Source organism: Eschscholzia californica, unplaced genomic scaffold (assembly GCF_041429995.1).
Source record: "Eschscholzia californica isolate CP2 unplaced genomic scaffold, dmEscCali1.0.p SCAF_4, whole genome shotgun sequence".
NCBI classification, from domain to species: Eukaryota; Viridiplantae; Streptophyta; class Magnoliopsida; order Ranunculales; family Papaveraceae; genus Eschscholzia; species Eschscholzia californica.
In genome coordinates, this window is record NW_028238461.1 from 21,142,927 (window position 1) to 21,155,712 (window position 12,786).

Genomic DNA, 12,786 nt, shown 5'->3' on the forward strand with positions numbered 1-12,786 from the left:
CTCCAGTGGTCATTCAAATGAGTGTTTAAGATTTTGGCCAACTTAAACTCTTGCTTTTTTATTGAAGGCCAACTTAAACACCCTTGGAGACAAGTTGGTACTACCCGATACCCGCCTGCCCAAGCCCGACTTACCCGAGCTTCTAATGGTTTGGGCGGGCAATGGACAAGTTAAGTTCTAAAGTTGTCTGCCCGATTTATCCGCTTACTCTAATAGCCATTGAAATTTGGTGTCCGACCCGCCTGGTCCGATGCCTCAAGTGCCTGTGGACGCCCATTCCAGCCCGATTCCCACCCCTAGGTGGATTTACCGGTCCCTTTCGTATATATTTATATAGGCCGACTTTTCGGAGAAATAAGAAAAATTTCCGGGGTACAAAATTTTATAGGCAAAATATGAATTTTGATCAATTTTCCGGGGTGCAAAATTTTTAATCGAAACAAGGCTTCTTCTTCCTAATCTCCTACCACCAATACTAAATCCTTTCACCACCACCACCATTTCCCCCCTTGTTTTTTCTTCTCTCCGTCCACCACCACCACCTCAATTTCTCTCTACTCCTTTCTCTCCTCTTCTCTCTACTCAGTCCCCCCCTTTCTCTGACCCTCTTTATCTAATTCAATGAAATTGTAGGATCCCCTTCGCCAGAAAACCGATCTGGTTCGAAATACCACAACCAGTTGGCTGGTTGGGGGTTCCTCCAACCTGTTCATATTGGTTTAGGGGGATCTCCAAACTAGTCTGGTTTTGAAAATCCCTCCAAAACCGGACTGGTTTGGAGATCCACCAAACTAGTGTTGTTTTATGGCGACATTTTGTAGTTGGAAAATGACTAGAGAGGAGAGAGGGAGGAGAAAAGAGATAGAGGGAGGAGAAGAGAGATAGAGAGGGAAAAGAGAGAGAGAGAGAGAGAGAGAGAGGGAGAGGAATGAAGAGAGAAAAATACTGGTGGCCGTGGTGGACGGAGGAGAAAAAAGATTAAAAAAAAATAATAATTTGAAGGTCGTCGGCAATGGTCATTTGCTGGCGACCATCACCGGAGTGGATAAAACATGTGGTGCACTTGTGGAGAACAAAAAGAAAAAAACAAAAATGTTTCACTCAAAATGATTGGCCTCTAACAATTAGAAAAAAACAAAAATGTTTCACTCAAAATTTTTGACAAAGTTTTTCCACTCTAGAAAAGCGCCGACCTTTTTATATGCAAGAATTTACAAAGCTATGGGAAGTAACAAAAGATAGATAGTAGAAAACATGAAAAATATGAGTCATGAAAACCTTTCCAAAGCTAATAAGTTATCTTAGTTGGTTTAATGTGGACGGTTAACCGGGTTCCCACGATTAATGTTCTCATGCGAATAGCTCGCAGCAGTAAGCCAAAGATTCTTATTAGGACAACTCAAGAAATCTCCAAGGAGACAAATTTTTGGTGAGGATATATGTCTACCAACTGATCGTGAGTACAAACAATATTGATAAGTAGCCAACCATCAACTACCTTTTCTAGCACGAGATGATAGTCTAGTGCAATATGCTTAGACTGCCCATAAGATCACACCTTCGTTGTCACACATAATTCCACAAGGTTGAGACAAAGGAACACGAAGGTCTTGTAAGAGAAAGTTGAGCAAGGTGAGATAGGCTGCAGTGGAAGCAATCACACGGTACCATGCTTCAGTTATGTGTTAGAAATTGGGCCTAAACCAAATTTAAGGTTTTATTGGGCTTGGGCATGGTTTGAGTTAGTATTGAATGTGAAAGGGTTAGATAAAAAAGAGGATTAAGAAAAAAAGATTAAATCTAATGTTTATGGTTTTATGGAAAATGTTTTTTCCAAAGAGAGAAAGTAAAAGGAAGAAGCTTGAAGAAGAAGACATAGATCTAGTATGAATCTTGTGTTTTAAGGTAATAACTAACTTCAATATCTAGTTTATTAATGTAAGAGAACTTTGTATGTTTTGCTTATGAGATTGTGTAGATTTAAAGAAACTTTATTCTATGAAAGTATGTTGATGAGAATCTCTTGAGCTTATTTGAGTGTATTGGTGTATTTATACCTTCTAATCTCCAACATTCTGAAACAAGCTAAGGTCGGTTGCTTCATTGCACTACAATCAAGTCAAACTAAAAACCAAGCATATAGAAAAGATACACGATAACTTGTCTAGGTCGAAACAGGTTTTTCTCTTGGTTCGAGTTTTGTGATCGATTGTGTTGAGATTTGCAATTGTTGTTTCATTTGCTACTCTCTTCGAATTTCGAGGACGAAATTCCAATTGTGGGGGGGGGGGGGGGGGTTGTGTTGCAGTTCCCAGACCTTTGAGTCGGAAAATCAGACGAGTTTGAGCGCCAGACGGATTTAGTGGTTTCTTTTGGAATTTGGTATTGAATACGTATTTCAGTTGATTCAGACACCCCTTAGATAAATCTCGAGAAATAATAGATTTTGATTGGTCACAAGTAACGATCAGACATGGTTTGACTCTCGTTCCGTATTCGGTATTTTTCTCCATGATCGAACTAATAATATAGAGCCACATATTTTCTTCATGGTTTAGTTGTGGGTGAAAAATGAAAGTTAAAGTGAGGGTTATTAGGTAACTAATGGGGGCTGAATAAGTAAGATATAAATGTGAAGGGACTTGTTGATATGGTATATAAAAATCAGAGACTGAAAAAGGATTTAATCACATAGCCACTTTGTACGCTAACATTTGGCACCTAAAATGTGTTGAATACAAAACCAACTACATGTATGCCCACGTCTTCAACAAACTGCCGCTACTAAGATTTAAATTCATTTTGAAATGAGGGATTGGACGAATGGTCCAAAAATGGGCCCAAAAAGCGAGCCCACATCGTTGTTGTCCGAAAATGGAATGCAAGTCCAAGGCGTCATAATGCTATAGGAAAATTCCGAAACACCCTGATTCTTTTCAAAATTTATGAAAAATGCCACTGAAAAATGTCTGGGAAATTTCAAAATTTCTGAATCAAAATCTGACGCCCCCTCCCATCAAAATCTGTACTTTCCACACATTAACGGAATTGCCATTACGAAATTTACGGGGTTGCCATTTTCTTTTCTTTTTTCAGATTTGTTTCTCTCTCTAATTCCTATTTTCTCTCAAATTTTTAACCAATTTCGAATTTCTATCTCCATATTCCAGATTTATTTCTTATTTCGCTTTTTATTTTCTTTCACTCTCTCCAATCTCAACGAATTTCTCTCTCTTTAAAATTACTTTTCTGTTTTTTTTCCTCTCCAATTCCTATTATCTCTCCAATTTTTAACCAATTTCAAATTTCTCTCTCCATATTTTTTCCTTTGTAAACAAATTTTCTCTCTCCAATCGTAACTTCTTTCCTTCTCTCAAACATTATCTCCTTATATGATGGACAATTGTAGGACATTTCCAAAACGTAAATTATTTTCAAGGAAAATTTATAGGACATTTTTCTTTGTACTGTACATTTTTTATTTCCTAGACACTTTTGTACTGGGAATTATCTTATGTATAGAGAATTGTTTTATGTACTAGCCATTTGGTTATGTACTAGACACTTTTGTATTGAGAATTTTCTTGTGTACCAGGAATTGTGTTATGTATTGGCCATTTGGTTATGTACTAGACACTTTTGTACTGGCCATTTTCTTGTGTACCGGAAATTGTTCAGTTATGTACTAGACACTTTTGTACGGGGAATTATCTTGTTTACTGGGAATTGTTTTATGTACTAGCCATTTGGGTATGTACTAGACACTTTTGTACTGGGAATTTTCTTCTGTACCGGGAATTGTTTATGTATTGGCCATTTGGTTATGTACTAGACACTTTTGTACTGCGAATTTTTTTGTGTATCGGAAATTGTTCTATGTACTAGCCATTTGGTTATGTACGAGGCACATTTGTACTTCGAATGTTTTATGTACTGGCCATTTGGTTATGTACTAGACACTTTTTGGAAAGAAAGTATAAGAAATTTGTTTCCAACTTTGAACCAATTTCTTTTATTTATTTTGTTTCCAAATCGTTCTAGATTTATTTCTTTTTTCTTTTTTTATTTTCTTTCCAACTTTGAACCAACTTCGAATTTTTCTGTCAAACTTTCCAAGTTTATTTCTTTTTTCTTTTTGAATTTTCAGTTTTCTCTCTCCAATCTCAACAGATTTCTTTCTCTTTAAAATTATTTTTCTATTTTGGCAGATTTTTCAAAAATTGATAATCTTTCAAAAAGATAGAGAGGGCAATAATATAATCGATTTTGGAAGATTTGTAAAGAGAGAGGAAGAATAAATAAGAACATAAAACTTTTAGAGAGAAAGAAAGAAGAAAAAACTTTAATATTTTAGAGATTGAAAGAGACGAAAAAGACAAAATCTGAAACAAAACATAGTCAGAGGAAGATAATGGTCATACGATCCTAGAAGTCCATGCTTATGAAGCTTCTTTATGCGTGTCATATTAATGTGACCCAAACGACAATGCCAAAGGTAACTTGGATTTGAATCATCTGATCGTAACCCTTCGGTTTCTATGTTAAAGACTTCGTTCTCAATATTTGTCATATAGAGACCGTTGTATAACTTAGCACTGGTATAAAACATTTCACCTTTATATAAAGAACAACGCCGGTTTTTTATTAATAGGTGATATCCCTCTTTGTCCAACACTGAGACAGAGATAATGTTTCTAAAAATAGAAGGTACATAATAGCAATTATGAAGTTTTAAAACTAGACCAGTTTCTAAAAGTAGACTATAGGTTCCTACAGCTTTCGGAGCAACTGTTTCTCTTTTCGATACTCGTAGGACCAACTCCCTTTTAGACAAATATCTGACTCCCTTAAGCTACTGCATATCAGAAATGATATGAGCACCACATCCGGTATCAAATACCCATGAGGAGGAATCGTCTATATTTGCTAAGTTAACTTCGACAACACAGATACCTTGGTAGGAATCGTGAATTCCTTCTTTCTTCCCTTTGTTCTTCTGAATCAGTCGAAGTTCTTTCTTTGATTAAGATATTCCAATGCCTTTCCGGATTGCCTTGGAAGTCCCCTACTTCCTCAATCACGACTTATTTCGGAACATGTCTCTTAACCGTCAGATGATTGTGTGCGCATCTATTTTCCTAAATCTCTTTTGAAGATTAGATTCCATTGTGGCCAACATAAGGCAAGTTACTGAAACAAATTTCATCCGAATACTTTTGGCCTGCTTTTGTTCCTCAACTTTTGAGGTCGCAGTTATCCTTGGAATTGGGGTGTCTAGTAAGCTTTTTTTGTTTGTAGATCTGAGAACACTTCTCAATCATTCCTCCCAATTGTGGAAGTTGTCCATGTTCAATTTATCCTCATCGAGGATTGAACATAAGGCAAGTTACTATGGCAAGATTTTCTTTTGTCATAGTAAAACTACATGAAACAGAACAAAGGATTTTGCTAAGTATTACATTCGATAATTTTCGCAAAATGACTATTTTTGCCACATTATCCAAGAAAAATTGGTCCTGGTTGAATAATGCGATTTCAAAATCCCATTTCTCAAGGATTTAAGTGGACTAGGGCCCCACCCTTAATTCCCATCGATTTAGGTGAGTGAACTACTTCACTGGTCATACACTATGACTCTCGGTTGATGGATTACATGTTTTATGTTAAATCCATCCTTTTGCCTCGAGTATCCAAAACTCTTTTGCTGATCTCGTTGAGTGGAACCATTTAGACGTGTAGGCCTCTGCCATAGGCCTACCTGCATTGTCCCGAATTAGATATGGAACTCTATGGAGGCAGACCCACCATCACGAACAAGGACGCAACGAGTGTCTTAATCTGGATAGGCACTTCACTCAAAATTGCTTTTAGGGAATTTTACGCTAGTATGGCGTGTGTTTATAGTGAACTACTTAGCCTAACATCCACAACATAAAGCGTGAATAAGTAAGTAAATGCACGCGAGAAAGTAAATCAAGCACATATGGATCCTAGTATGGCCCCTAACCTAGAAGAACTAATCTCCTTTGGTTTGCTTCTTATTTCGCCTTTTGGTTCGTCAAGATCTCCATCTTTGAACCTCCATTGATTTCTCCCACTCGCCTTTGGATCTCAACCTTGAGCTTCTTCAATGGACTCATAAACTCTAAACTCTAATTACAAGACTCAAACGATTCGCAGATCGTGTAAACTTGGAATTAAAATTATTACAAATTATGCACCCATCTGTGCTTAAAACAAGAATAAAGAAACACTTTCTATGGCCATACTAGTTTCCGCATTCACATCACATGCAATCATATAATATTTCAAGGCTAACAATTATATATGCATGTATATCCGGGAGATACTCTTGTCGACATCTACATGTCATGTATGGAATTTAGGTATAAAGAATTAGACTAATGGTGCGTCTTGGTTTTGATTCTTTCAATTTTCAAAATCAACTTTTAAGAGAAATTCCGTTTGGGCCCAAGAATGGCCGGGTTTATTTCGGAAATATTTAGTTGGAATCGGAAGAAAATTTGGATAAAACTCTCACTCGAATGATGGTCCCTTTTATAGTCCGAAAAAACCTCGAAAAAGCCCGGGATAAGTCTTCACAAAGTCCAAGACAAGTCCCGACCAGAGCCCATTAAGGGCTCGGACAAGGTCCAGATATGGCACAACCCAAAGGGTCGGCATGTCCTGGTTCGAGTCCCTATCGGCTTGGTCGCGTCCTTGACGCAAGCCAGGACGCTGGTCCTAGCTCCAGACGCGTCTAGTGTAAGACCGGACCAAGATAGGGTGTCTCGGAATATACCGACACACCCCAGGACTCATGGACGCTTCTGGGCGCGTGCTAGACGCGTCCTAGACCGCGTGTTGGACGAGTCTCCCAGACGCGTCCTTCAGCAGCTGTGCTGGACGCGTCTCCCAGAAGCTTCTGGTCCGGCCAAGAAGCTTCCCAAACATCCTAGCCGGATTTTAGGAGTTTCTAAAGCTCCTAGTTTCCAAACTTTTTTTTTTTTTTGCACATCATATTTGCTATTTCCAATTTTAAAACACTCCTAAAAAACCAAATTTTGTTTTTAAAGTTTCCTAAAACTCAAAAACAACTCTAAATCAAACCAATTTTGGATCAAAATCTAGGTTTTTGAAACTTTTTCAAGAACAATTTTGTAATCAATTTGAAAAATTCTTGAATCACATTGAAAATCAATCAAATTCTTATGTTTAAAACACTTTTAATAAACATTACTATCTATCTAAATAAGCATAGATTGGTCCGAAACTAGACAAAATTAGCTAAGTGCAAGAGGCTCTGAAGTTACTGTTGGGTTTTACCATCTACTAATGTTGTTAGCGGAACCTCAGACATCTCATGTCTAATATTGGTACGTCCAGGATCACATGCATAAGCTAATAATGCTAAGTAAATAAAACTAGTTTGATGATTACCTTAATCGCTAGTTTTTCCCTCGAACCTTTCCAATCGCTTTTGAGAAGACCAAGAACTCCAATTGTAGCTCCTCTACTTGGGACACCGAGCAATCAACTTGATCCCCCACCTTGTTGCTAGCTAGAACACCAATGGTGGTTGGATGAAGAACTACTTCTTCTTTGACTAGATAGATAGTTGAGAATTAACTCACTTTCTCCTCTCTACTTGATGTTGTAGAGTAAGAAAATTATATGAGAAATTCCACACCTTATTCTCTATCCTAAGAGTCTTTGTATAGAACCCTAATAAGAGTACACATCTAATTTAGTTTCCTAAAAGACCCTTTAGAATAAGATTAAGGAAATTGCCGAAAATTGCAACTAGTTGATATTTTCTCAATTCTTTAAGGAAGTGACGTCCAAACCCAGCCAAAATTGGCATATTTTATGTTCCTTATTAGAGAAACCGACTCTCCAAAAATCAGCCTAATCTGAGCCCAAAAAGTCCCTTTTTGGCTCTAGGCCCAAAACCCCTTTTTCGGGTCTTTTGTACTATCTTTGCCTAAACTTTCTCTAGGCCTATGAGATGTATTTATGGGACACTCTCATAATTATTATCTCATCCCTCTAGTGATATCCTCCGATCAAATTGACACTCTTTGTGTAACCCGTTGTAGGATCCAGTCGAAGTTAGCCGCGAATTACTTCGTAATTTCACGATCGTAGTTGGTTTCTAGCTAAACAATACGACCCCTAAATCAACCGGACTTGATGATCTTCTCATCATTTGTCCTATACGACAAATTGATCGCCCTTGGTTGAAGGACATCTCCTTCAAAGTGAACCATTATGTCAAAGAAACTAGGTGGAAATAGTCTTTCTAAGTTGCACATAATAAGTGGGATTTTATCTTCAAATCCTGTAATCTTCAACACTACCTACCTTTGAACACAACTCAAAAAAAAAACGTGCTAATCTCTATTAATATAGAGCACACATTTTTTGGGAAAATCTTTCGAATTGCCAAAAGTAACAATTGTTGCATGATGACATGAGAATCGTGACCCTTCAAGCCTATTATCTTTCGTTGTTTGAGATCGATACGACTAAAAATATTGGATGAATAACTGTCCGGACTCTTGAGGTTCTTCAAAACATTGAGAAACAACTGTTTACGTTCTTTTTCCGTAGAATAACATGTGGCCGGAAGGACGCATGTACGAGATCCCTCATCTTGTTGTGGCCAAAGTTCTTCTCTAACACCCATATCTTTCAGATCAGTCTTGCCTTTTTGTTATCTTTCGCTTTTCCATCAAAATCCATAATGGTACCGAGAATACTGTCCCAGATATTCTTTTCAATATGCATAACATCCAGATTGTGCTTAAGCAACTTATCTTTCCAATACGGTAATTCATAAAAAAAAATTCAGTTTTCTCCAGTTACCAGACATTTTTATGAGCTCGCCATCTCTGCTTGTTTTTTTAGGAGCACGCGAAGTCTTCTCCAGTTCCTTACCAAATTCACGTGGTATGTCTTTCAGTTTTTGCAAGATATCTGAACCCAAATGAGGTTTAAGAGCTAGTCCGTCTTCAGTTTTTACATTAAACTCTCTCTTATTTTTACGAAATCTATGTGGTACAGGTAAGAAACACTGTGCCCGATATAAACCTCTTTCTTCCAATTACGCAACCTAAGACTATCTATCTCATCGCCACAAGTTCAACATGCCAATTTACCTTTCGTGGGCCACCCAGATAGCATAGCAAGACCAGGATAATCACTAATGGTCCGTAATAAACTTGCATTCATTCAAAATGTTTCTTTCCTAGACGCATCCGTACGTTTCTATACCTTCTTCCCACAATTATTTCAATTCATCAACCAAAGGCCTCAAGTACACGTCAATGTTATTTCTGAGACTTTTAGGTCCAGGTATAAGCATTGATAACATCATTTAAGGTTGTTTCATGCACAACCACGGTGCTAAATTGTAAGGAATAAGTACCACTGGCCCAGTGTTGTGTGAAATATTCATTGTTCTGAAGGGATTAAAACCCCTTCCCAAACTGTACAAGCTTCTTCCAAAGCATACGGCTTTCTGGATTATATGATGATATCTAGAAAGATGGATCTTATATGAATCGCATGATAAAGTACCACATGAGTAGATATATAGGAATCCAAATCCGCCGAATCACTCATGTTATGATCTTCTACATCCTAGGTCTCCCCGTTCCATCATCTGGCTTATGTTCTTCATGTAGCATTCAGACTGAATGACTCTATAAAATTACGTCGATACTTCCACATATTACGGGTAACGTTTGAGACAACTTGCCAAACCCAACCATACATTTCTCGAGTCTGCAGCGAATGTAAGATATCTGACATCGAAATCTTTCCAAGCTTTAGAATCTGCTGGATGTCTTAATATCCCATCTTCGCTGCGTTTCTCATCGTTCCATCTCATTTCTGTTGCAGTTTCCGGTGCCATGTATAACCGTTGTAATCTCGCCTTTAAAGGAAAGTAACTAGGAATCTTTGCAGGTGTTTTTTTATTCTCATTTCTGTTGCAGTGTTCGGTAACATTTGTTGATATTTTGAACCACTTGACTCCCATTCCCTTAAAATGAATAAATTATTCGTTTTCTTTTACAGGGCGTTCGACTAGTAGCATCTTTCCTATAAGTTTTCTGTGATTTCTCTTAAAATCAGAGCCAATTTCAGATTGGTTTAAATCATCAAACTCAGAAAAGCACGCCATTGCGTTCGTATCGTCGAGCTCTTAAGTTTAGAGCCAAGAATCACTCGAAGCCGATTCCAGGTGAATGAGATATTCAAGTCTAAAGTTTGGATGAAGTTTGGTTAATTAAGGGACTAAATCGCTATAAAAAAAAAGTTGGGTTGAGGGCCATTAGCGAGCTTTTAAGCGCAATCCAAAGGCCCAAATCGCAGCCGACAATGGTCTGTTGTTAAATGAGTGATCTGTCACTTTTCCTACTCAACAGATGTGTCCCTAACCAAACAGATGTGTCCCCTAATGAATGTGTCTATTTGAAACAGGACCCAAATAAGCTCCAAAATTAAATTCGTTTTTTTCCAGTGTTTAGACCATAGATAGAATATCATTTCAGAGTAGTGATATTGCACTAATTTTCAAAATTACTCCACAAAAATTTACTCATAAATTCCATTCGTTTTATGGTCATCTCGAAATCCCGAAGTTCATAATACTAATCAATGTTAGCCGTGTTCTTCTTCAACGTACCTGGGAAGGAGAACGAAGCCGTTGTATTCTGGAGGCAAAACGTCGTTGATCTGTGGGTACACACAGGGCGTAATTCGTCTTTAGTCAAGATTGTATCTCGCCTCGGCTTTTTCCTTGTTTTGTATTTCGAAATGATTCCTTTGCTCAACAATTAAGAGGTAATTCTGAATCTCAATCTTCTTTGTATTTATATTATATATGGACGGGGAACCAACAATTTCTATCTTCGAGTTGGTCTTATCCTAATTACAAGTACGCCCACTGAAAACATGTGATTGCTAGTGGCAAGCTCAGGACACAACGGGCAAAGTCAATGAAATTCAAGGATGGATACATGATCTCATCTGGTCAACCAGTCAATGAGTACATAGACTCGACTGTTAGACACGTTCTTCTCAGACAGGTCAGTTTCTTTGTGGCTTATTTTCAACTTTTCATGTTTCGTTAATCAGTAGTTGGTTTCAAGCTTTACCAGTAACATAATCCGATAAGTCAATTGTCATTAGGTATGATGTTTTAATTTGGTTGATTTCGCGTAGGGTGTCCTTGGTATCAAAGTGAAGATAATGTTGGACTGGGATCCCAAGGGAAAGCAGGGACCTATGACTCCATTACCTGATCTCGAGACAATCCACCACCCCAAGGACGAGGAAGAGTATATCAGGCCAACCCCAGTAGCCACTGATATAGAGGTTCCTGTTCCAATCATAGCTGCTTAAACAGCCAACTAAGTATACCTTGCTATCAGGGGCGGAACTAGGGGGTGGCCGGGGAGGGCAGTGGCCCTCCCTGAAATTGGACTTCTAATAGTATTTTGACTCTCACAGAATTTTTTTTATGTATGATATCTTCTTTTAGATTTCATCTTTGCCCTCCCTCACACTATTTTCTGGTTCCGCCCCTGCTTGCTATATCTTTAGAATGGTCCGAAAACCACTTCCATTAAGGTTTAGTTTTTCTAGAAGTTGAGATATAATTGAATTCTATTTAGTTTATATAGGGAGAGAGAGAGCTGAGAAGTTGTTTTGGTTTTGATGCTTTGCAGATACTGTATTTTTTGTTGCTTCAATCCATTGTCATTAAGTTCTATGCCACGTCAAATAAATAAGTTTGTTTTCTTATTTGTTGGTCCTACAATCTTCTCTGCTTCCTCCATATGAAGATTAGTTCATCCAAGAACTGTCGTGAGTTGCAAGAAAAAGAGTGGAGATTTGTGTTGGGAAAAACGGATCGAGTCGACGCAGCAGAAATATAAATTTTCCCCCTTTGTGTTAGTTACGAGGATAATATAGAAGAATAGTGGTAACAATAAACGAAGAACTGAAAGTAAATAAGACAACGATTTTTAACGTGGAAAACCTCCTCAATATGAGAAGTAAAAACCACGGGACTCGTAGTCCAACCAAATCAACTATAATAAGCAAAGTAGTTACAAACTACGTCCACCCGAGACTCAGACCCCCAAAAAGGAATCAATCTCAAACACCGAAGAAACACGGAGAAACCCTCACAAGAAAGAACAAAACATCCCAGAAATTTGCAGTCCAAAACGACCCTAAATTCACTAGGATTCCGGCCACCAACCGGCGATCCCACCGTACAAATACTAGACGAACAAGTCAGGAATACCCCTGCAAAATTTCAGCAGCTCAATCGGAGAAGATCTCACCGTCGGATTTTCCGAACAACGAAGACTGTGCGTGCTGAAAAAGTTTGCCCCGCTCTTCTCGGTAACCTCCTTCTCTCCCCTCTTCTCGTGTGCGTTTCTAATTGTGTTCTCAACTTCTAATTAAGATTAAGGAAGTATTTATAGACTCCCCCTTAACCCTAATTCCACCGTCATAAGTAACCGACCCAAAGAAACTCGACTCGGCCCCGGGTTTGTTTTCTAAACCAAACCCAACTAGGTTTCCCCACTAGGAGGAAAATCTAACGAACTCCCCCTCTTACTAGGTGGGAGAAACAATCAGCCATGTTGTCCTCTTGACAGCCCTGGAAACAGCCAGCTCCGCTTTTCCTCGGCAACCCTGAACAACTAGCCCCGCTATCCCTCGAAAATATCTCAAACCTAGCAATTTTTTCATCGTATACGT